This window comes from Eucalyptus grandis, chromosome 8, assembly GCF_016545825.1.
Source record: "Eucalyptus grandis isolate ANBG69807.140 chromosome 8, ASM1654582v1, whole genome shotgun sequence".
Classification (NCBI taxonomy): domain Eukaryota; kingdom Viridiplantae; phylum Streptophyta; class Magnoliopsida; order Myrtales; family Myrtaceae; genus Eucalyptus; species Eucalyptus grandis.
The window spans coordinates 21,919,375-21,944,215 of NC_052619.1; the positions used below are offsets into that span (position 1 = coordinate 21,919,375).

The 24,841-nt window shown below is 38.6% G+C and overlaps 1 pseudogene; it reads left to right on the forward strand.

Moving 5' to 3' along the window:
* Positions 1-3,203: 3,203 nt before the first annotated feature.
* On the forward strand, positions 3,204-21,646 carry LOC120287063 (annotated as a pseudogene).
* The last annotated feature ends 3,195 nt before the right edge of the window (positions 21,647-24,841 follow it).

Consider the following 24,841-nt stretch of genomic DNA (forward strand, 5'->3'; position numbering starts at 1 on the left):
AGGAAAAAAAAGGAAAAATATTAATAAAAGATTCAAAAAAATAAAAAAAATCATTTAAAAATTATTACGTCAGCATTGGGTTACTTGTTAGCATTTACGTTCAGGTGCTTTCTTTCTTTTTTTCTTTTTGGTTGCACTATGAGGGACAACCGCCCCCGGTTGAAAAAGACGAATCTCCGTTTTCAAAAGAAAATACCGAACATATTGATACTGAGTGGTGGGAATCTATCAAAACGCAGCTAACAAGCAACGAGCACCCAAAATGGACAGAAGTAAGACCGACCGCAAAAAAATCTCACTCGGGCATTTCATCGAACGGTTTAATATACGTAAACCGAGGGGTGAGCAACTTGAATGACCGAACCCAAGCTCGAGCCAGGATTCGAAGTAATCGACACACAAGAGCACGCACACAAATAAGGCCGCAAACTCGCACGAACCGGACAACACAGCCCGGTCCGGCGAGTCGAAACAGAGCACCGAAGGCATACGAAGGCAAAAACAGGGGCGGTCGGTGGGTACTCCTGCCTGGCTCGCGACGTCGGACTATGGACGACCTCGAAGATCGGGGCGAACCGGAACCCACCGAGGCTTGGCGCGGGGAGAAGGGCGATGCCCGTGGGATGTTGGCCGCGATGCAGGCACGGTGGTCGCCGAATTCCTTCTCTGTTCTCTCTCCCTCGGTCTCTCTCCCTCTCTCACCCGATTTTCCACACCCCAGGCCTCACTCTCTCCCCGCTCATTTTATGGGGTCCGGACAACCCATCCGCCCGTACTCGGGGCAGGAGGGCCTGCTGCAGGCTGCTCCCATAAGTCGCCGACCTGCTCCTCTGCTCCGCTCCTGCTCTGCCCTTGCTCCTGCTCCGCTCTGTTGTCCTCGTTTTCGTGAGCTGCAGAGGAAGAAGGATGGCGGAAGGAGGGGCCGGGCCTGGTCGGGGGAAAGAAATAGAGGGGATGGGCCGGCCCGGACAGAAAGAGAAGCGTGAAAAGGGAATCCAGCGACCCGAGCCCTCGCGGGATTCCCTTTTCCCAAAAATTTAATTTTTAAAATTAATTTTCTATTTATTTGAAATGAAGTAAAATAAAGGAACATGAAATAGAAATGAAATAAAACTTAATTGATGCAAATAGTATTAATACCTACATGATGTGCTATTTAATGAAAATTCTTTTGTAGGCTAAGTTGATTCCTAATTTTTTATGCGTCGTTGAAATTTAAGTGTTAACAAGGTTGAGAACTTACAACCTTAAGGGAATGAGAACCAGCTAGAGTCATATGGGGAAATGAGAGTGACGGAGTTCGATATAAGTGAGAGGGTGAACGCGAGTGTGAGAGGAAAGGGTACCAAGAGTGTGGTGAGGGAGTGAGTGCCAAGTGTGCGCGTGTGAGAGAATGAAAAATCGTCAAACTGTTTAGAATAAATTAGTTGAATTGAAACTTTCAGAATGGAATTAACCACCGGAATTAACCGCCGTACAATGAGTTAAGACTTTTTTGACAATTATCCCAACTATATAATGTCATTCCTAACATAACCAGAAACCAACCCATTCCACGAAACCGTGTTCCTCTCAGGCATTCTGTCAAACATCTCCCGCGCTTCGTGGGGCCTGCTGTTCTGGAAGTACCCGGCAACGACCGCGTTCCAGGACGCGATGGGCTTGTGAAGCATTTGGTCGATCACCTCCGCGCATTGTCGATCTGTCCTAGGCGCGCGAGGCGGGCGATGTGGAAGTGCCGGAGATCGCTGCGTGGGTGCAGAAAGCACGACGCGGGACCGTTACGAGCTTCGTCCGCATATGAAATCCGCAAGACGAAGTTCCGAGACCGTTCAAAGGTCGGAACTTTTTTTTTTCTCTCTTTCGGCTGATGCTTGGTTTTTTTTCCACTTAACTAAGCATCGATCGCCTTAAATTTCAGGTCGTCGGTCCGAAATAATCTTTGAATTCGGGCAATTGCAGTGGTCTGTTCAGTACGAGAGCTTCGTGGAGATCATCAAGCCCCGTCCAGGCTCGAAGGAAAGAACAGAACATGGGCCGATCTTTTGATGGAGAGGACTTTTGAGGGTTGATTAGGCACGAAATGGCCTTTTTGCTAGATGAACTTTCTTGAATTTTGAACGCTCTAGTAGGGGTGATTAGTTCCTAAATCAGCATGTACATTTAAGAGAGGAAGGGGTACCGAGAGTGAGGTGAGAGACGAGTGTTGAGTGTGTGTACATGTGAGAATGGAAAATCATCAAATCATTTAGGGCTGAATTGGTTAAATTAAAACTTTAGAATTAAATTAGCTACCATACAATAGGTGAGGACTTTTTAAAAATTTATTCTAACTATACAATGTCAATCCCTTGATTTTTAGTCATTCCATGTGCCCCTTGAATAATTCTTAAATGTTCAATTCAGTTCATAAACTTTTTAATTTATTCAATCTAATCCCTCAATTTATGAAATTAGTTATTTGGTACTATTCACAAGCTTAATAAGTACACTACTAGTCATTATACAATCGGATTTTGAAAAATCTGTTCACATTTTCGAAATTTGTCTTGGACAGAAGAGAATCGCTTGGAATCACATCGAAGGCGAAAGTGATCAGGATCCGTGTTTGTTTGAGCGGAGCCATGCCACTCTTAGTTTATAATGGACGCGACACGGGAATCGGTAACTTTGGCATTCATTGGACGCATGCAAAGAAAATGACAGACAAACACCCCACCGACAAAAAGCAACCTTTTTCTTGAGAACTTTACTATGCTAGCTCTGCTGCCCGGGCTCTGCGTTTCATCTTCCAAGCGACGCATTCATTTCCAATGCAATTAAGGGTCTCACCCCTTTTGCCAAATTAGCAAAGCCGTTTGGTGGCTTGAATGCTTCTGGAAGCAAATGCAAGGCACAGAGAGCAAGATGAAGAAGAAGCCAAAACCAAAGAAAGCTCATAATTGAAAGCCGTGCTATCACTTAATTTTCACAATCTGGCAACCTCGTCCCATGCATGCCGACAGGTGTTGCGGTGCATCCCTCTTTCCGTCTCTCTCCGTCTGACATTCATTTATTGTGGAACCATCACTTTCGTTGTTCATAAACCGCAGGAGCTACGTTTCTGTTGCATTTTGCATATCTGTCCCTCTCTCTTCTTCGTGTTGAAGGTCTTTCTCACGTCTCTTTTCCATCTCTCTCTCGCTGATCTGGAATCAGTCCAGGGAAGATCGATAGAGTTCGTGAGAGAGACACAGAGAGATTATATAAAAGAAATGGCGAATTTTGATGTGATGTCATTCTTGGCCATGGTGATTGTGCAAGTGGGATTCACAGGAATGAGCTTCATATCGAAGCTGGCCATGGACGACGGAATAAACCCTTTGTGCTCATCGCCTATCGCCAGATCATCGCCACCGTCGCCATCACACCTTTCGCTCTTTTCTTGGAGAGGTATGCAGTTAAAATTACTAAGCAAGTCCATCCTGATGATCTTCAATGCAAATAGCCTCCCCACGGGGAAGAAAAAAGCACTCGGGTTGAAGGGAAAAATTATGTTCTTTTCATTCCTTTTTACATGACTGCGTGTTGCACTGCTTTTCGGGTGATGATGGTGAGTCGACTTTGGTTATTACGATTAGTGTTCAGTCGTCATGCATGCTTCTTCGTTCATAAGATCTATCGTGGGATGTGAGACTAGGCATGCTCTCTGGATGGTGTTTTCATTTCTGCTCAAACTAGATCGAAGCATGGATGACAGTTTCGAGTGAGGTCAAAACCCTAAGCAAAGGGAAGCTAGAGGCTATAGTATGAGGCCTTCTTAGGCAGCAGTGAAGGAGTTCCTGACTCATTTTTTATTTTCGTTTGGCCAAGATTAGTGACAAGTTGAAATGGCTAATTAAGGGGCCACGATGGGTGCCACGTCAAATCGCACTTTAGGGGGAGAAGTTGAGTGGACTCGAACCCTAAAAACGTGGGACAAAAACAATTATGATGCAAAAAGAAAAGAAAAAAAGAACTCTCTTTTTATGTCTAATAAAAAAGACATTGTAGATAGAATACTTGAGAACCAATAATCTGAATCAAAATGTTCATAGATTTCCTAGATTTGGCAACTAATATACCAATCGAAGCCATCTAACCTTGCGAAAATTTTGCTTACCACTTATGCATAAGCGGTTTGTCTTGGCCAATTGGACAAACTTACTCAAACCAAATCTCTAGCTTTTCTACTTTCTTCTGGTTTTTTTTTTTTTTGAGGAAAATTACCCACAAGTCCTAAACCTATTGCAGTTTTATTAATTCAATTACAAATCTTTCAATTTTATCAATTGAGTCCTAAATCATTTTTAATTTTTATCAATTGAGTCTATCGATCAATTTTAATTGGATTTCACGACGTAAATGCTAGCCGTCCTATATGGTACAAAACCGATATTGATGTGGACAAAAGTTTTATTTTTTAAATACTTTCTGGGAATTTTATAATTTTTCTCCTCTCTCCTCTTCCTTTGCTGATTGTTCGGTCTCTAGCAACCAGCCGTAAGTTGTGACCAGAGAGGGTTGACCTCATCGGCCTCAGGCAAGTCGCCCTAGGAATTGGCAAGGGTGACCTCGCTGGCCTCATGCAAGGTTGCCTTTGCCGAGCTCCGGTGAGGGACAACCTCATAGACCTTGGAAAGGGTGAGCCTCGATTGTAGTCGGCAAGGCTAACCCTTGTTTGCTTTGAGTGAGGGTGAGGGATGGCCTCGTTGACCTTGAGTGAGGCTTGCCCTTGTTGGATCCTGGTGAGGGCGACCTCACGTGAGGTCGGTGAAGTCGCCCCTTGCTAGTTCCCAACAAGAGCAACCTTGCTTGAGGTTGACAAGGCCGACCCTTGCTTGCTGAAGGTTGGGTGACCGACATAGAAAGAAGAGAGGAGGAAAAAAAGAAAAAGAAATATAAAAGTTCAAAAATATTTAAAAAATAATAAACTTGTCCACATTACGCACGCCCGTGCCACATAGGACTCCCGACGTCCATGTTAGGGAATTCCGACTAAGATTGATCGGATGGACTCAATTAGCAAAAAGTAAAAAGGTTTAGGATTAAGGAATTTCTTGGGAACCAGATGCTTGTGTATATTTTAAGGTTCCATCCTTAAGCAAAAGAGAAATGAAAGTAGCAATATGGCTTTGCCGTAGAATTAGTGCTATCAGGAGAGAACTATTTAGGTTTTCAATACGAAGTTTCTCTTCTTTGGCAAATTGAATACATGAGAACCCTTATACTGATTATCATACCAAAGTCGAATGATCTCGAGGCTACTTATTATTCCTGATTATTGTCCATCGCAGGAAAGACAAGACCCAAGATTACAGTGCCAATCTTGTTCTATATTTTTTAAGTTCCATTACTGGGTAAGCAAGCTTCCATCTCTTGATCTTGCATTGATTTGGAATTAATTATGTTATTGCCTTTCTATTCTCAGTCGTGTGCTAGGAGTCACTAGTTGGACCTCATCTGTCCTCATCTGTCAATTCTTATATCATCAGAAACACACATGCAAATCCAAAAAAAATAATTGTTTTGATGCATATAAAATTATGCTCTTCTCCGCACCTTAAGAATCAAATGGAAAAAAAGGAAAGATTTTCATGGATTTGAAAGTTCAACCAAACTGTGCAGGGCTTCCGTGAACCAAGTTTTCTTTTTTATGGGCCTGAACAATTCGAGTCCCATGATCGCGGAGCAATGACCAATACCCTCCCAGTCTTGACATTTGTATTCGCCCCTGATCTTCAAGTATTGTATACTTTCATCCTTAATCTATTTGTTCGAAACTATTAAGCAAAATGCAACCACATAATCAATGAATGTTTTTGGATAGACAAGAATCGTTCGGTATCAAGACAAAGACAGGACAAGCAAAAGTGATCGGAACAGTGCTATGCGTGGGTGGAGCGATGTTGCTCTCGTTTTACCACGGGCACACCATTGCAGATAGTACCTCTGGCATTCGTTGGAACTATGCAGAGAAAATGACAGATAAACGCTCAACCTACAAAAGCCACTCCATCTTGGGACCTTTTCTTCTCTTTTGTAGCGCTTGCAGCTGTGCACTTTGGTTCATTATCCAAGTAAGTGAAACATTTCCTTCTTTTTTTCCTTTTATAATCATTTTCTATATCTCTCTTATGGGGGGACAAACTCATATCAAAGAGAAAGTTTGAGAGTTCACTTCAATCTCTTGACGCTTGTTTCGTAACAAATTTAGGCAAAATTGAGTCCCAAATTTCAGCTCCTTACACAGCCACAATGCTAATGTGTCTCATGGCTAGTGTTGAGTGTTCGATCATTGGTGCCGCTACTAAATGTAATGTTGCTGACTGGTCTTTGAGATCCAAGATCCGGCTCATCGCAGTTTTCTATGTGGTATGCGTCCTAGACATTGAATGAACTTCAACAAATAGTAGAGTGGCCTTATTGTGGCTCTTTATGCATCGATACTATGGAAAATGTTTTGCACAAAAGATAATGCTGATGGTTTTTCAATTTTAGGGCATTGTGTGTTCTGCACTTGCGTTCTGCATTATGTCCTGGTGTGTCCATAGAAAAGGCCCGCTCTACACTTCCATCTTCAGCCCTTTGTTACTAGTCATGTCGACCATCCTGAGCTGGGCACTCCTTCACGAGAAACTATATCGGAACGTACGTATCCCTTTTACCATAACGTTAGGTTAAGATATATGAAATGTGAAGTTGTACACTTTTTGAAGACTATCTTCAAATTGGTAAATGTTGCATTCACTGATTTTTTTTTTTTTTTTTTTTTTTGTTTCCTTTAAAATTTCAGATTGGTAGGGACCGTGCTCATCATTGTCGGGCTCTACTCCGTTCTGTGGGGCAAGGGCAAGGAAGCAGAGCAAGCGAGAATTGCTGACGAGATGGAAGCAGCAGGCAAAAAGTACCGTGAGAAAAGAAGACTCGGAGTTGCAGCTTCGTCCTCACGTAAACGACGAAAGTCAGCGAGATACAAACTGATTTTTATGTGTTGCTTAAATAACGATCCAATCCGATTCGACTTCTCGGGTCGGGTGTTCCCCAAATTCCACGCGATTGCACATCTTGATACCTCAGGAATCACAACTCCTGGCATAATTGGAGAGCAGTCCTTCATTGAAAGTCATTCAGTCATTCGCTCGAAGGACACCCATTGAGATCTCATCTCTTTGCATAATTATTGGGGCCCGAGCATCATATAAATTTGTATTACGTTTCGTTGGTAACATGAATTGGTCTGACCCAATAAGTCAACAAGCTCGTAACAGGATAGGACCAGGTAAAAGTCTCTAAAAGACCATACAAATAACTTTGAGCCTAATGATTGCTCTCTGTGAATCTCGATAGCGCCACATTCACTCAGTCAGAGGAAACCATTAAATCAGCGGTCACATGTTGCAACGATAGCCACCATTGTGATCATCTTAATCGTCTCTGAAATTGGGATGATTAATTTTAGGATGAATAAGTTCCGGATTACAAAAATGCAGCGAAACATGCCTTATCGGAGTAAGCTCCCCTACAAATCATCATGGAAACGGATTGGCCGGCTCCTTCAGAATCAACCCTAGATTCGGGCCTAACTTCAAGTAATATTATTGTTAATTTTGAAAGATATGTCATGTTGAACAATTCATAGCAAAATCGTTAAGGCATTGATGAGGTTTCTAGTTTTCAGATTCGAAAACCATTTCCACCATATATGTCATTTCTTTATATAAAAGAGAGAAAAGGGAAAAAAGAAGAAGAAGCTGAACATCGGTTTTACCGAGAAGGCCAATTATCAGGAAGAACGCTTCACGACTCTACCCAAGATGTTTCTCCATGGATTTTCTTCCTTCCCTAATTGAACAATAATTTTAGTTTTATACTAGCTAAGAAATTAGAAAAGATATGCAGAAAAGAGGAATTGCATATATATCAATATATCATAATGAAGATTACATCAATCCATCTATAGATTTTATGAAATGACTAAATAAGATGACATATCAAATTAGGATGCTCATAATTAAATATAAATATTCACACAATCTTGATTTTATGAAATGACTAAATAAGATGACGTATCAAATTAGGATGTGCATAATTAAATATAAATATTCACATAATCTTGAAAGATACTGAAAATCATCGAATCGTCCTAAATATCTTTAATAATGTTGAGCAATAAATTCAAATGTGTTTGTCCTAAACAGAGAAGCTTAATTAAGTGAATAATATATATAAAAGTATATCTAGATTTTATGAAATGTTGAGCATTTTTTCCTTTTTCGATAATTTTTTAGTGAAAAAGTAGTAATTTTGCAAAAATATTGGCTGTGTTCTGAGCAGTCACTCCCTCGCCATTTCCTGGGCTTAGTTTTACTTTACACGCTTCTTTACTTGCTAAACCAATCCCAATTTAATTGACTATATTTTCTTCATTTTTTTTTCCTTTTTCGCCAAGACAAGTATCAATATAACTTCGCACACAAATTCCAACGAATCAACAACCGAAATGGCCTCGCCTTCTTTTCCACCTCCTGTAACTGTTCTTGCATCATCTCTCTTCTTCTTCTTCTTCACTACCTGCTTCCATTACAATTTCTCTGGATGTAACACCTGGAATTTTTAACGAGACAAAAGAGTCTGGATTCTGCACGATGCTTTCCTTGAGTGATCCGCACATTAAATCGGCAGACAATCCTTTTCTTTCGCTTATTTCCATTGAATTGACAATGAAAGAGGCCGATGCTGTTTACTGCTCAAATTTACAATGACGCCGAAACCTGCTTTTCCAAGTACCAGCAAATTAAAGACGGTTCGAGCAAGTGCCACCAATTGTCGAAGGATAAAGATTACAAGGAAATAGTATAGGTAATGCTTAATGTCACAGATGTGTATGACTACTACAACGCGCTCAATCCTCACTTCAATTTTGGCAGACATGCCTAACTTCCTCGATATGTTAATGAAAAAATGCTTATCACAACGATGATTTAGGTGAACAACTCATCATATGAGTTACTTTCCAATGATAATAAGTATTTTTTCGAATCTTACTAACTATTTTAGAGAAATTACATATCACAATTATTAAGAGTGGTTAACTGGTTACCAACATTTCTCTAATTAAAGTACTACATACTTTGTGTTACCAACTCTTATTTGAGTTAGCTACCAATTCTAATTTAGTTTTTTTTTTTCCTCAAATTACCATCTTCTCTTATCTCAAACAAAATCAAAATTATTATGAACCTCCTTTTGTTTATCTCTTTTTTTTTTTTTTTATACTAACAGATTAAATAGCCAACCAATATATGGAATTATGAACTTTTATTTGTGTAACTTATCAACTATTGTACAATTAGGATACCTACTATAGTTTTGGGTGACCAATTCTTATTTGAGTTGCTTACTTATATTTATTTATTTATTAACTCTACTAACATTTCTTTGGAGTTCCTACTTTTATTGTATTACTTGCCAATTGTTAAATTTACCAACCCTTCTTAGAAAATACCAATCTCAATTAGAGTGGTTATGAACTTTTGTCAGTTAAGTTCCTAAGTACTTTGGAGTTAGGAACTCTCGTTTTAGTTACTTACGGACGTTAATATTTCATTCCTTAAATTATCAACTTCTTTTATTGCTGACCGAAAAACAATTCTCCTATTTTTTACCAACTTTAATATATCTTCTTATTAACGGCTTAAATAATCGGTTAGTGTCATCAATTGCATATATGCTTGTTAAGTGTTAACAAGGCACAATATATATATCTCTTTAACACATCAATACCCTGAGAAGATATCCATCAACTATTTTAATTTCACCTGAAGAAGGAGCATACCAAGTCTTATTCATAGGCAAATATCAAATCGTTACAAACTGAACTAAGACCAAATTTCTCTGGAAATTTCTAGGATTTCCATTTTTCGCACATTGTCCTCTCAAGACACGGACCAGTAGGTTGTACAAACCACTGGCACTTGTCATAACATCGCTTATCATCTCTTTTCTCCTCATATATATCAAAATTGTGAAATTGACCAGGCCATTGAAAGCTGCAGGAGAAGAGGGCAGAACGAGGCCTAAAATGAAATTCCCACATGCCACCAGGAGGAATCTGTTGAGCGCCAAGATCCTGTCCGCGATCCTTGCCCTTTATGGCTTTGCAGTGAACCGTTAGTGTTACTCCTCCGGGTAAGCTGTTGTAGATTTGGACACGGGTTTCTCCGGAGCAAGCGCGTAGAAGGGCAGCAATGATCATGAACACCGCAAAAAGTCTAATGGAGGAATTCATATTTGCAACCTTCTTTTTCTTTTGAAATATGAATACAGAGATACGGTGGACCACTTTATATAAGGGGAACACGGTGGCTTTATTTGATAAGATGGCTATAACATGTATGAGGTTAGCTATTCAAGCGCAAAGATGACAATTGTGAAGGTTAGCTATTCGAGCGCTAAGATGAGACTGCCTACCCGGTCCGTGTCTTTTTTATAGGCAAATATCAAATCATTACAAACTAAAATAAGCATAAAGTCTCTGGAAATTTCTAGGAGTTCCATTTTTAACACATTGTCCTCTCAAGACACAAACCAATAGGTAGTACAAACCACCAACACTTGTCAAAACATTGCTCATCATCTCCCTCCCTCTCTCTCTCTCTCTCTCTCTCTCTCTCTCTCTCTCTCTCTCTCTCTCATCTTTAAATGCTGAGATCCTTGCCGCGATCCTTGCCCTTTATGGATTTGCAATGAACCGTCGGCATTACTCCTCCAGGTAAGCTGTTGTAGATTTGGACATTGATTTTCATAACTCTATAATGATAAAGTTATTTTACCTATTTTAGGCAATAAATAATGCAATCTCTCATCTTTAAATGTTGAGATCCTTGCCGCGATCCTTGCCCTTTATGGATTTGCAATGAACCGTTGGCCTTACTCCTCCAGGTAAGCCGTTGTAGATTTGGACATTGGTTTTCATAACTCTATAATAATAAAGTTATTTTACCTATTTTAGGCAATAAATATGGTACTTTATAATGCAATATTTGTTAGAAAATATTTGGATTGCCTTCTATCTACCAAAATCTTTCTTATTTATGCAGACTAATGAGATATGGATAAAAAAAAAAATGGCAAAAAGAACGAAAAAAATTATGTGATTCAGAAATTCAAATCAAAGGATACCAAATAAAAGATCCTGCAATTTATTCTCAGATTTTATACAGACAAAAATAAGCAATTGCCTTGTGTTAGAATTCTTGAATGTATCATATGAATACCTAGTGGCCACTCTTCCAACATAGAAGGGGAAGGTAGGAGGTTCAAATCCCCATCTTCTCGGGGGGCTGAGATGGGGACAATTTAGTTTCAAAGTGAATTTTGACTTCCACGTCTTGCAAGGAGGCAGGGCAACAATCTAAGAATGAGAGTTAGCGTAGGTATAAAGTAGGACCGACCAAAAAAAGAATGTATCCTATGAATATGATAACATTTTTGTTGGATTGCTATGGCTGTTTCACATGTTCATCGGGTTTCTTCTTTACTGTTTTGATTATTGTCCAATCTTATGCAAAATTCGACTGGGTGAATTTTGGTTTTCCTACAAGTCTAGAAACATTAAGAGTCTTTAAGCTTAGGGCATGCATGATAAAATTTCTGCTTATCTATTTATCTGTTTTTCTATTCTCCAGAACAGGTACTAACTATTTTAGGGAAATTACATATCACAATTATTAAGAGCGGTTACCAACATTTCTCCAATTAAAGTATTACATACTTTGTGTTACCAACTCTTATTTGAGTTAGCTACCAATTCTAATTTAGTTTTTTTTTTTCCTCAAATTACCATCTTCTCTTATCTCAAACAAAATCAAACTTCTTATGAACCTCCTTTGGTTTATCTTTTTTTATTTTTTTATTAACAGATTAAATCAGCCAACCAATATATGGAATTACAAACTTTTATTTGTGTAACTTATCAACTATTGTACAATTAGGATACCAACTATAGTTTTGAGTAACCAATTCTTATTTGAGTTGCTTACTTATATTTATTTATTTATTTATTTATTAACTCTACTAACATTTCTATGGAGTTCCTACTTTTATTTGTATTACTTGCCAATTGTTAAATTTGCCAACCCTTCTCAGAAAATACCAATCTCAATTAGAGTGGTTATGAACTTTTGTCAGTTAAGTTCCTAAGTACTTTGGAGTTAGGAACTCTTGTTTTAGTTACTTACAGACGTTAATATGTCATTCCTTAAATTATCAACTTCTTTTATCTCCAACTGAATAACAATTCTCGTATTTTTTACCAACTTTAATCTATCTTCTTATTAACGGCTTAAATAGTCGGTTAGTGTCATCAATTGCATATATGCTTGTTAAGTCTTAACAAGTGAAGGCACAAAAAAACAAAAACAAAAAACAAAAAATCTTTTTCAATTCATAGACATGGATCTCGGACCTATGAATGGGGTATTCCCGAAACTCACAAAGAAAAAAAGGAAGTGAGTTAGACAAAAAAAAGAAGAAACTTGGACAAAAAGAGAAGTAACTTGGACAAAATGAAACGAAGTGACTTAGACAAATCTTTTTGTCGATAACCTTAGACCAATCAATCGAATATTGATTAATACGTAATCGATCGAAGACTACTTGAAAATGGCTCTTACGCTTAGAAACGAAATGTTCCAAATGTTCCTGGAAATTCTTGCTCCCATTGGACCATTTGTATCTATATGCATTAGATCCCGATTCACGGATCTCTCGGTTCGAGAATAAAAATAAGAGGATCGAACCATTTCTTCTGACTATTTTTCAAATTCAATAAATGTTGGTTGATCGTATATTTCATTATCGTTCTATGATTCAAAGTATCATTTCCTATTTGATCCCTTTGAATTCTATATTCGAGATTGCGATCGGATCTAACAAATTCTAACTTACTGAAATTACTTTAGTTTTTTATTAGTTGGTCAAACTCAAAAGAAAAGAACGAGTACACATTTTTTGGATTTCAAAATTTGAATTAAACTAGTAGTTAATCAAAGAATACATGATTTTCTAAAAGTTATCTTAGTAATTTCGTCTTTTCTTTTAATTCTATTTCTTCTCCCTGGTATTGAAAGAAAAGTGTGGGATATTCTAGCGTTTCTCCAATACTTTTTCTTGGTTTGAGAAAAGTGATCCAAGATTCGCTTGATTTTGTGCATCTGATTCAAGATTATCTCGAATTGCGGATTCTTTTTCTTCTTGATTTTGATTCTCTAATTCAATCGATTTTTTTTTTTCATTCGAAAATAGAAAAAGATCCCTTTTGTTCTTTCTAGTGATGTTTTTATTTTCACTAACATTTTCATAAAAATTGAAAAGAAGTAGTTGGATTGGTATGATCCACGGTTTCATAATATATGTATTTTAAAGGATCACAAATTCTGGAAAGAATCAAAGGTTTAGATTTGATATGGGACGACTTAGTATTTCTTCATTCATTGCCATCCAACTCAGTGAGTCCTTTCTTCCGTGATTCACTTTTGGCACTAGTCCTACATTTTGTTTCTGTGGACCGAGGAGAAAGGGGGCACAGCGGGAAGAGGATTGTATCATGAGAGAAGCAAGGAGATCAACCTCTTTCTTTCAAATATAAATATACAAGATGGATTCTAGCAATGAGTTGGACTCTCGTGTTGATACGAATGAATCATCCTTTCCGCGGAGGTAAATCTTTGCCTGCTAGGCAAGAGTATAGCAAGTTACAAATTCTGTTTCGGTAGGACATGTACTTCTATTACAATGAAGTAGTTAATGGGGGGTTACCATTATCCCTTTTGTAGTGATGAATATTGTATGTGTTCCTAAGAAAAGAAAATGAATTTGTCCATTTTTTGGGGTCTCAAAGGCGCGCGGAAACACATAAGAACTCTTGAATGGAAATGGAAAAGAGATGTAACTCCAGTTCCTTCGGAAATGGTAAGATCTTTGGCGCAAGAAGAAGGGGTTGACCCGTATCATCGTGACTTGGTTCTGATTTCTCTATTTTTTTAAGAATACCGCTTTTCCTACCCGTATTACTCAATTTCAAGTGAGTAAACAGAATTCCATACTCGATCTCATGGATACATATCAAATTCTGTGGAAAGCTGTATTCGATGAAAGTTGTATGTACGGCTTGGAGGGAGATCTTTCTTTCATATCTTTCGAGATCCACCCTACAATATGGGGTCAAAAAGCCAAAATAAATGATTTTAGCCCTTATAAAAAGAAAACTGATTCTTGAATCCCTTTCACGCTCATGTCATGTCGGGGTACTGCAGAAGAAAAATAACACATCAATACCCTGAGAAGATATCCATCAACTGTTTTAATTTCACCCAAAGAAAGAGCATACCTTGTCTTATTCATAGGCAAATATCAAATCGTTGCAAACTGAAATAAGCCCAAATTTCTCTGGAAATTTCTAGGAGCTCCATTTTTCGCACATTGTCCTCTCAAGACACGGACCAGTAGGTTGTACAAACCACTGGCACTTGTCATAACATCGCTCATCATCTCTTTTCTCCTCATATATATCAAAATTGTAAAACTGACCAGGCCATTGAAAGCTGCAAGAGAAGAGGGCGGAACGAGGCCTAAAATGAAATTCCCACATGCCGCTAGGAGTAACCTGTTGAGCGCCAAGATCCTGTCCGCGATCCATGCCCTCTATGGCTTTGCAATGAACCGTTAGTGTTACTCCTCCGGGTAAGCTGTTGTAGATTTGGACACGGGTTTCTCCGGAGCAAGGGTGTAGAAGGGCAGCAATGATCATGAACACCACAAAAAGTCTAATGGAGGAATTCATATTCGTAACCTTCTTTTTTCTTTTGAAATATGAATACAGAGATACGGTGGACCGCGTTATTTAAGGGGGAACACAGTGGCTTTATTTGGTAAGAAGGCTAAAACAAGAATGAGGATATACTGTAGCTATTCAAGCGCTGAGATGACTAACTGTGAAGGCTACTTAAAATGGCAACACAGAACTACATGGAGAAAATATATACATCTATACCTTGTATTGGTAGTACAAACCACCAACACTTGTCAAAACATTGCTCGTCATATCTCTCTCTCTCTCTCTCTCTCTATATATATATATATATATATTAATATGTCAAAATAATGAAATTGATCAGGTCATTGGAAGCTACAAGAGAAGAGGGCGGAACGAGACTTAAAATGAAATTCCCACATGCACTAGGAATAATCTTTAAACGCCGAGATCCTTGCTGCGATCCTTGCTCTTTATAAATTTGCGATGAACCATCAGCGTTACTCCTCTTGGTAAGCCGTTGTAGATTTGGACATTGGTTTTCATAACTCTATAATAATAAAGTTTTTTTTTTACTTATTTTAAGCAACAAATATGGTATTTTATAATGCAATATTCGTTAGAAAATATTTGGATTGCCTTCTATCTACCAAAATCTTTCTTATTTATGCAGAATCATGAGAGATGGATAAAATAAGATGGCAAAAAGAATGAAAAGAAAATTATGTGATTCAGAAATTCAAATCAAATGATACCAAATCAAAGATTCTGCGATTTATTCCCAGATTTTATACAGACAAAAAAAAGCAATTGCCCTGTGTTAGGATTCTTGAATGTATCCTATGAATTTGATAATATTTTGGTTGGATTGCTATATCTGTTTGACATGTTCATCGGGTTTCTTCTTTACTGTTTTGATTCTTGTCCAATCTTATGCAAAATTTGACTGGGCGAATTTTGGTTTTCCTGCAGGTCTAGAAACGTTAAGAGTCTTCAAGCTTAGTTATTTGATTTCTTGCCATTCTCATTCGGCGCCTATATTTCAACTTTTTCCACATTTTTTTTAGGGTGACACTATTTCGAAACCCTATATGACTAAATCCACTCAATTTACACTAAAAAACAACATAGCTCTCAATCATTCAAATGTATAGTGATGGCCCCGTTCATTCTTTTTTCTTTTTCTTATTTCTTTATAGGATCTAGTTGCCATAATTAAGCATTTTACATTTTTTTTTATAGTGTATTAAAATTTTGGGAAAATTTCAAATAAGGACCCAAAGTGCCATTCTTTTCTTAAAAGAGGATCTAAAGTGAAGTTTGTCTTAAATAAGGACCCATAGTGCCTTCATTTTCTCAAAAGAGGACCTGGAGTGGAGTCTGTCTCAAATAAGGACTCAAAGTAATCATTTAGTCTCAAAGAAGGATTTCATTTGACAGTCGGTGAATAGATACATCTCCGATGCATATTTCGGTAGCCTGGTTAGGGGTATTTTTGTCCATTTTTTTTTAAATTTTCAGTTGTCTTGTTCTTTATTATTATTATTATTATTATTATTGGGTCAATTGTGGCACTGTTCATCATCTTCTTCATCCCCTATTCGTCTTCTTCTCAAGAACATCGGACTTAGGAAGGGCTGGTGAGCGCTGGCCGTTGGTGAGGGTCGGCGAGGGTTGGACGCCCATCATCGGCAGTAGGCGAGGGCCACTAAGCCCTTGCTGGCCGTGGGCGAGGGCTTGCAGGCCAACCCTCGCCGGATCTGGAGAGGGGTGGCCTCGGTTGCGGCGGCGAGGTCGTCGAACCCTTGCTGGCTGCAAGCGAGGGCTTGCAGGCCCTCGCCGGCCTTTATCAATGGCTAGTGAGGTGGGCGAGCCCTCGCCCAAGGCCGACGAGGGGTGACCTCATTGATGGTCGTGAGGGGTGACCTCCCCCACCTCCATCCACTGCTCCACCGACAACCTCATCTTCTGCTAGGACTATGACTAGAACGCTCGCATCGCTTTCTTCATCCCTTCCTCCCACCACCGCTCCTAGATTGACGACTTTTTCAGCCACCCCTTTTGCCCTCGAGGACCTTCTTGTAGGGCCTCGATTTGGACGGCCCCCCTCCCCCATGGCCAGTGAGGACTCGATGGCCCTCACTCGCTGTCAGCGATGGGCGTCGAGCCCTCGCTCGCTGCTGGTGATGGGCGTCGAGCCCTCGCCGGCCCTTACTAGTAGCCGGTGCTCGTTGGCCTTTCCCTAAGTCTGGTGTTCTTGATTTGGGCAAGAAGAAGTGAACAGGGGATGAAGAAGACGATGAACAGGGCAACCAAAAATGAAAAAAAAGAAAGAAAGATGAAAATACCATAATCAGGCCACCAGAATATACATCGGAGATGCATCTATTCACCGGCCGACGAGTGAGATCCTTCTTTGAGACTAAATGACTACTTTAGGTCATTCTTTAAGATAAACTTTACTTCAGGTCATCTTTTGAGAAAATGATGGCACTTTGGGTCCTTATTTGAGACAAACTTTACTTCAGGTTCTATTTTGAGAAAATGATAGCACTTTGAGTCATTATTTGAAATTTTTTCTAAAATTTTTAAATGTATTCTTATATATTCCTATAACATTTTACATGCTCCATGTATAAGGATCTCATCTACAGTAAGGAAAAAAAGACAAACTTTTTAACTATATTAGTAGTCTCTTTTTCATCATTACTATTATAATAGCTTATCTATTCTTTGTCTCTTTTATCTACGAGCTCACTTTCTTAGTGAATTCTTTTTATATTTTAATTTCATTAGTCTAAAATATATATCAAGTCTCTTTATTAATTATGTTAAAGAATTTATCTTTTTCCTTACTATTGAGGAGATATTTTTGTACAAAGTGCATGCAAGATGTTACAGGAAAATCTAGTTATAAACTAAAATTATTATGCACAACAAGACATATTGATATCTTTTCATAAACACTTTGTAGATGATATTAATTTTTGTTCATCCAAAATAATGAGATTGCACTAACATTTAAAAAAATATCAATCTATTCAATTTATTTATTTGATTAAATTTCATCTTTAAAATTTCACGTCGGAGAATGTAATTGTGATTTTATTTTGGGAACTCTTCTGAGAATTTTTCTTTTTGCTTTATCAAATCATCCCATTAGCTGTCTATATATATATATATTATAAACAAATGATTACACTAAAAAAAAACGTCTATATTAAATTACTTCTAGATTTTGCTTTAAAATTTATCCATAAAATTTGATTGACAACATAGAAAAGAACCAAATCAGAAAAACTAAAAAGAAAAAGGGAAAGAAAATAATTTGGAGCCACCAAGTTAAATTGCAATGGAATGATTAAGGGCAATTTTATCTTTTTTGGTAAAAATTGGGGTGAATTTAGTTATATAAGAAGTGGAGATAGCCCTGTCAATCTTATTAAATGAAGCCACCTTATTACTCCTTAAATTGATTGGTCCACAATGCCTCTATACTCATATTTCAAAAGAAAAATTAGGTTTTTTTTTGTCCGTTTTACTTTACTTCTACTCTAACTTTCATCAGACTTTTATATTGCCTCCTTGCAAGGTGTAGAAGTCAAAACTCATACCTAAAACTAAATTGACCACATCCCAACCCCCTGAGAAGGTGAAAATTCGAATCCCCCACCTCTCCTTTTCCATGAGAGAAGAGTGGCCATTGGGGTTGTGATTCAAAAGAAAAACAAAAGTTACAAGTATGAACTCATTGATTGGACTTTTTGTGGTGTTCATGATCATTCCTGCCCTCCAACAACCTTGTTCCGATAAAACCCATCTCCAAATCTTCAGCATCTTACTTGGAGGAGTAACGCTCACCATTTTTAGCAAATACTAGGTGATGATCTCGATGTTCAGCGGATCCCTCCCAATTGCACGTGGGAATTTCATTACCGGCCCAGTTGGTGGGCTACAACCCTTTTCTTTTGCAACATGCAATAACTTAGTCAATTTCACCAATTGAATGATGTAATGATATGTGTCATTGGTTTGTGCAGCCTAATCATATTTATTGTGAAAAATGGAACTCCAAAAATTTCCTACGGAAATTTGTGCTTATATTTGTTTGTAGTGGTATGATATTTGGCTATGAGTAACATTCTGTAAGCTCCTCCTTTGAATGAAATTAATTTAGTTCGTGGATATCTTTTCATGGCATTCATGCGTGAAGATGTCCTTTTGCGCCTTCACTTTTTAACACTAGTTAACAACTTAACAAGTATAGTTGACACTTGAATTTTCACCGACAAGTTCAATAAAGGTAGAAACTTGAGACTTGACTTTGATTGCGACGACCCGTTTCTCAGCCAAATAGAGTCATTTTAGTATCTTTCAAGTTTCATTTTATTGCATGCTTGTGTCTATGTGATAGAAGTCCCTCTTTGCTTCATCAATTGTAAATATATTTCTCTTAGTTTGTAGATTTTTTACAATTTCACTTGAATTTTCATTATGTACTTTCCTATTGTAATACGTGATAATCAGTTAAGATACCTTCTTTGATCCAGATACAGTGTAACGATTGGACCTTCAAATCATCTACATCCCCAAGAAAGCGCTTTTCATGTGACAAAGGGGGAAATGGGCTTAGGTATGTATTGAAGACACTCATTTGTTCCTAGTAAACAAACAGCTTAACCTGAAGTAACATTGGTTCTATTGGATTTAGATCAAGTCATAGAAAAACTTTATACATCATGTTTCATATTTTTCAAATGTAGTTTGATTATATAGGTTTTTGTTGAGGATAAGTGTTTTCACCATAAAATGATCAAACTTGTTATTAAAGGAATATCGCTTACCTTTTCATGAGTAAAGGTGATTGATTAATTACCATGTATTACCCCTTCGATATTGTTTCCTTTTATGAATGAATTTTGGCAATAGCCTAATTCTACAAGGCTAGGCTCTTAGAAGGATCCCCTTGTCTCTATTTCATTATAAGAGACAATACAATTGTGGGAAAAGCACCAAAAAAGTTATAAACCTATTGCATTGATATCAATTCAATTCTAAATTTTTCAATTAAACCAATTCAATCCTAAACTTTTTCATATTGGTATCAGTTAAATTCACCTGACCAATTTATACTAGAAATTATTGACATGGATGTCGATCGTCTTACGTACCATAACTAGTCCGGATGTGGATATTTTTATAGAATTTTTAATTATTTTTTTGATTTTTAATTAATTTATTCCTTTTTTTTTCTTTTCCTTCATTTTTTTCTCTTTCTTTTTATTTTTCTTTCTTCCTCATCTTCCTCCACCCACCTTCGGCTAGTGGTGGTTCTTTGGCCCCATTAGTGAGGGCGAGGACCGGATGCCCTACTAGCCTTTGGTGATGGTTAGCGAAGGCTTGGTGAGGTCGCCCCTCACCATATTCCACAAAGAGGACCCTTGCCCAGCCTTCGCCAAAGGTTGGCGAGGGCCTGCCTCACTTGGATGAGGCCCCTCGCCATTCGGGCGAGGCCGCCCATGCCATAGGGTCCCCTTGCCACCTGCTGGTCGGCAGGGGGCCTTGTCTAGGCAAGGCCGGTGAGGGCTTCCCAACACTCGCCGGCCCTCACCAGAGGTTGGTGAGGGCTAGGGGAGGGTCCCCTTGCTGGATTTGGCTAGGGGCGACCTTGCCCAACCCTCGCTTGTCCAATCCGAAGTTTGGCAAGGGCCAATCTCGCATGTGGCTGGTAAGGCCATCTCGATCTTTGCCCTTCTGGTAGCTGGTGACCTCGCCGACGGAGGTGGGTGGAGGAAGATGAGGAAGAAAGGAAAAAGAAAGGAAAAAATAAATGAAAGAAATGAGAAGGAAAAAAAGAAAACAAAAAGAAAAAAATTAATAAAAATTCAAAAATAATTACAAATTATATAAAAATATCCACGTCAACACTTGTTCGTCTTTGCAGGACGGCCAACGTCTATGTTAGCAATTTTCGGCATAAATTGGCCGGATGACTCAATTGGTACTAATATGAAAATGTTTACGACTAAATTGGTCCAATTGAAAAGTTTAAAATTAAATTGATATTAATGTAATAGGTTTAGGAATTTTTTAGTACTTTTTCCATATAATTGAAGGGATGGATTTCTTTCCTTTCATCATGCTAATATTACTTCGTTTTGTTTTTCATTCTCTTCAAAATTGACAGAGTGACCTATGGAGTGATACTTCAAAATGGTAAAATTGTAATCATTCCGATCAGAAGGTCTCTCATTGAAATTAACTTTTTCGTCCATCCTTTTTGTAATCAGGACAAGAAGAGTGAATTTTGGACAATCCCCTGAAGGACATCGACCTATTTTGGAGTTACACCATCTCTGCGGAAATAAAAGGGTGTGTTAATTCCAAGTTAAAGTAACTTAATTATAAACTAAGACGTTCATTCGTCCTTGCATATGGTAACCAAAGGTAGCCATCGCGAAGAAACAAACATGCCTCTATCTAAATGAAAAGGGTGTATCCCGTTTCTACAACTTTTTTGTATTTCCAGTATCGCTGTCATCTCTTCCAGAAGTCCTGTACATCAATGATGTCAATCTGCATCATTCGAACAGCACAATGACTAAGAGATTGCTATCATGGCATGGCAGCATCTGTGAAGCTTCCCTTTTAGCAAGATTCTGCTCATCATCAGCTCCTCCGATCGTCAAAATATCTGAAGTTGCTGGTTCTTCGTTTTCCAGCAATTCTGAAGATCACGGCAATGGATTGAAGCTAACTGCTCCTCTTCTTTCCTCTGGTTTTGGCCACGAATCTGTATATATTCTTCACTGATTTCTCCGTATCTTCTGTTGAAAACAGCTTCATGACAGCATAAATTATCAATGAAACCTGTTGGATATATTGAACAGTTTGAAGGTCAGTCAATTTACTTGAACTTCATTAAACTTGCTCAATTTTCGCTTAAGTTTGCCAGATTCATAACTAATGTGTATATGACTTGTCGGAATTTGTTAGAACTTGCCGATTGTTGAAATTCCTTACTGACCGTGAGCTTATGAACACTTGTTGATCAGTAGAAGACATGCTAGGAAGTTCTTCAATTTCGGCATCCTCTAAGTCAAAGAGTTTAATTAGTCAATTAAACGTAGTTAATGACCTAATCTAGAAAAGTGATGAATTAAAAATAAAAAAAAATACACCTCACAACCTAAGCTAGGTCATCGGCCAAAATTGAAAATAATTTATTAGGCCAAACTCATTTCGAAATCTAGGACAGAATATGGAAAATTGGAGTCGATTTTTGGAAAATTGTAACTCTAATAAGACCTCATTGTGTTCTTCAATTTTTCAAAAAAATCTAAAATGAATTTGGAAAACTTGTCTATGTAAGATTTGTATTAGATAATTGGTTGGGCATTCCCAAGGGGGCTTGGGCCCCCAAAGCCCCTTGGGGAAAATTTTTTGTGTTTGGCAAATTTTTGAAAGCTCCTTTGCCCAAATATGAGTATTCCGAATGCTCAATGCTGAAAGGGGAGGGCAGCATTGAGCATTCGGCATTTAGGAAATGCCACACCTCTTGTTCATCTTTCTTCTTCCCGTGTCTTCTTCTTCTCGTCTTCTTCTTCTTCCCGGCCACCGGCTTCTCCGAAGAACCACCGCCGCCGCTGAGGGTCGCGCGTCGCCGATGACCACCGTGCAGGGTGGCATGACATGCAACCCGGGTGGCGTCGCCTGGTTCCGAGCGCACCGGGCGGCGTCGCTTGGGTCGCGTGACCTCGGGCGACACCGCCGAGGTGCAATGTCGCCGAGGTTGTGCAGACAAGCGGTGTTGCCTGGTTCCGCGCGAACAAGGCAACGCGCTTGAGGTCCGCGCGACCTCGAGCCGCCATATCTCGGCCTCTACGACCTCAAGCGCTTGAGGTCGCACCTCTAGGTGGCGACGACGTCGCCTGAGGTCACGCCGCCTTGGTTTGCGTGACCTCAAGCCGTCGGATCGCGGTCCGGAGGCCGGATCGGCCTCTGTGCCTCCCGGCGCCCGAGGTCGCGACCTTAGGTGGCCCGCCAGGCTGGCCGTCCGCACCGCCGGCCGCCGGATTTGATTTTTAGATTTTTCTTTTAAAAATTAAAAGCAAAAGCGCATTTGTAATAAGTTTTGCCAAACGGTATTTTTACACAAGCCACTTTCCAATGCGTAATTTGCCAAACATCCGAGCATTCCCGAAAACCCCTTTACCCTAAAGATAATGCATTTGGCCAAAGGCATTTCCCCAAAGTCAAACTAAACGGGCCCAAAATCTTATAAGACTTATTTGAAATTTGATAAGACCCTCACTAGGGTCGGTGAGGACTCACCGTCCCTAAGAGATAGTTGATGAGGCTTCAATTTAGGTGCCGACCTACATCTAGGTGACACAAGCTAATCACTTAGGGCCGGTGAGGGCCAGCCTTCTTGGCCTAGGGCTGACAAATTCTGTCGTCTCCTTCTGCAATTGGTGGCGGCAGCAATAGCACCCACCAGCGAGGCCTTGCCATGCCTTTTAAAAGAAAAATTACTTTTTTTAGTGCTATACTCTAATTTAAATAAGATTTGAAAAAGAAAAAAAATTAAAAATTCCATGTGAGAAAGAGAAACTAATTAAAAGTTTTTACATTAGCACTTTTCGTTAGATAAATTAACAGCATTAATGGAAAAACTTAATTACATTAACTTCATAAGTTTAAGGACTTAATCACAATTTTTGCAAGTTTTAAGACTGAATTGTACTTTTATGACATGTTTTTGGATTTCTAGTGAAGTTATCCCTATTATTATTATTATTATTAGTATTATTATTATTATTATTATTATAAAAGAGGATTGGGGCCAAATTCCCGTGCCCGGCTCTACTATAATGAGGTCGGATTTGAACTTTATGGGTCTGGGCAATGAATGCACTCGGGCTTATTATATTAAGCCCATTCAATCAAAAATCAAACTAAGCCCAATCAATCAGTGCCAAATTAAGCCAATTGAATTGTCCTCTCTTTTCCTTTTTCTCTTTTTTCTCCCGTTGTTTTTCTTTTCCTTTCTTTTATTTCTTCTATTATTTTTTCAACTTATCTCCTTGCGCTTCTAATATAAGCTGGATTATCTAATTTTCTTTTCTTCCTATTTTTATTATTATATTCTATTATGTATTATTTGTAATATTTTTTGGGTCTCTTTCTTGATTAATAGACTTTTCCTTCTCTATTCTTGAATTCCTGAAGCATGAACTTTCTAACCTTTTCTTTTCCTTTCTTTCATTTTTAATCGTTCCATTTTCTTTTCAGAACATCCCAAACTCTTATTTCACTTAAAGAAATCATTCAATGCAACCATTTAATCCTCTTCACCATTCTTGTTCTCAGCCAGATCATTCATGCCATTGCTCTATATCCATTCCTAAAACATTTTACATTGTCTTCATCAAAGAGTCACATGCTTTGAGCTCTTGCAGAGAAAAAGGCAACACCTCCTAGCACCACCACCAATCACTTCCGCACATTGAACAAGCATTCGACATGTAAAAGCAGAAATTTGACGAACCCAGAGGAAGAACATGATGATAAACGCATAAGCAAGCGACTTCGAGGAATCAGCTCTACTCAGAGAGATTCGCGAGTCATGAAAATACCATTTTCATTTGCTTAGCTAACAGCAGGAGTTCTATCTTATTCCAGCTTTCACTGACTACAATGATGCTTTAGTGAATCGAACATGAGTCGGATTAGGATTTTACATGTTTCGCTTCAGGCGTGGAAGAGGTAGCGTGATCAGTGAAGGAACTGCAATATGGCTGTGAGAGTCAAACACTGGATGAAATGAACCATAAACTCATGTTGGCTAATTAACACACATTCTGGCTTCATTAAGCGTTTTATCGAAAGGGTAGTGACTTGTGAGCAATCAGTTTAAGAATATTTTATTTCAAATGGCAATAAAATGAAAAGAGATGTTTTATTTTTAGAGAGAATATGGTTGCAGACTTAGATTTGGAAATAAAT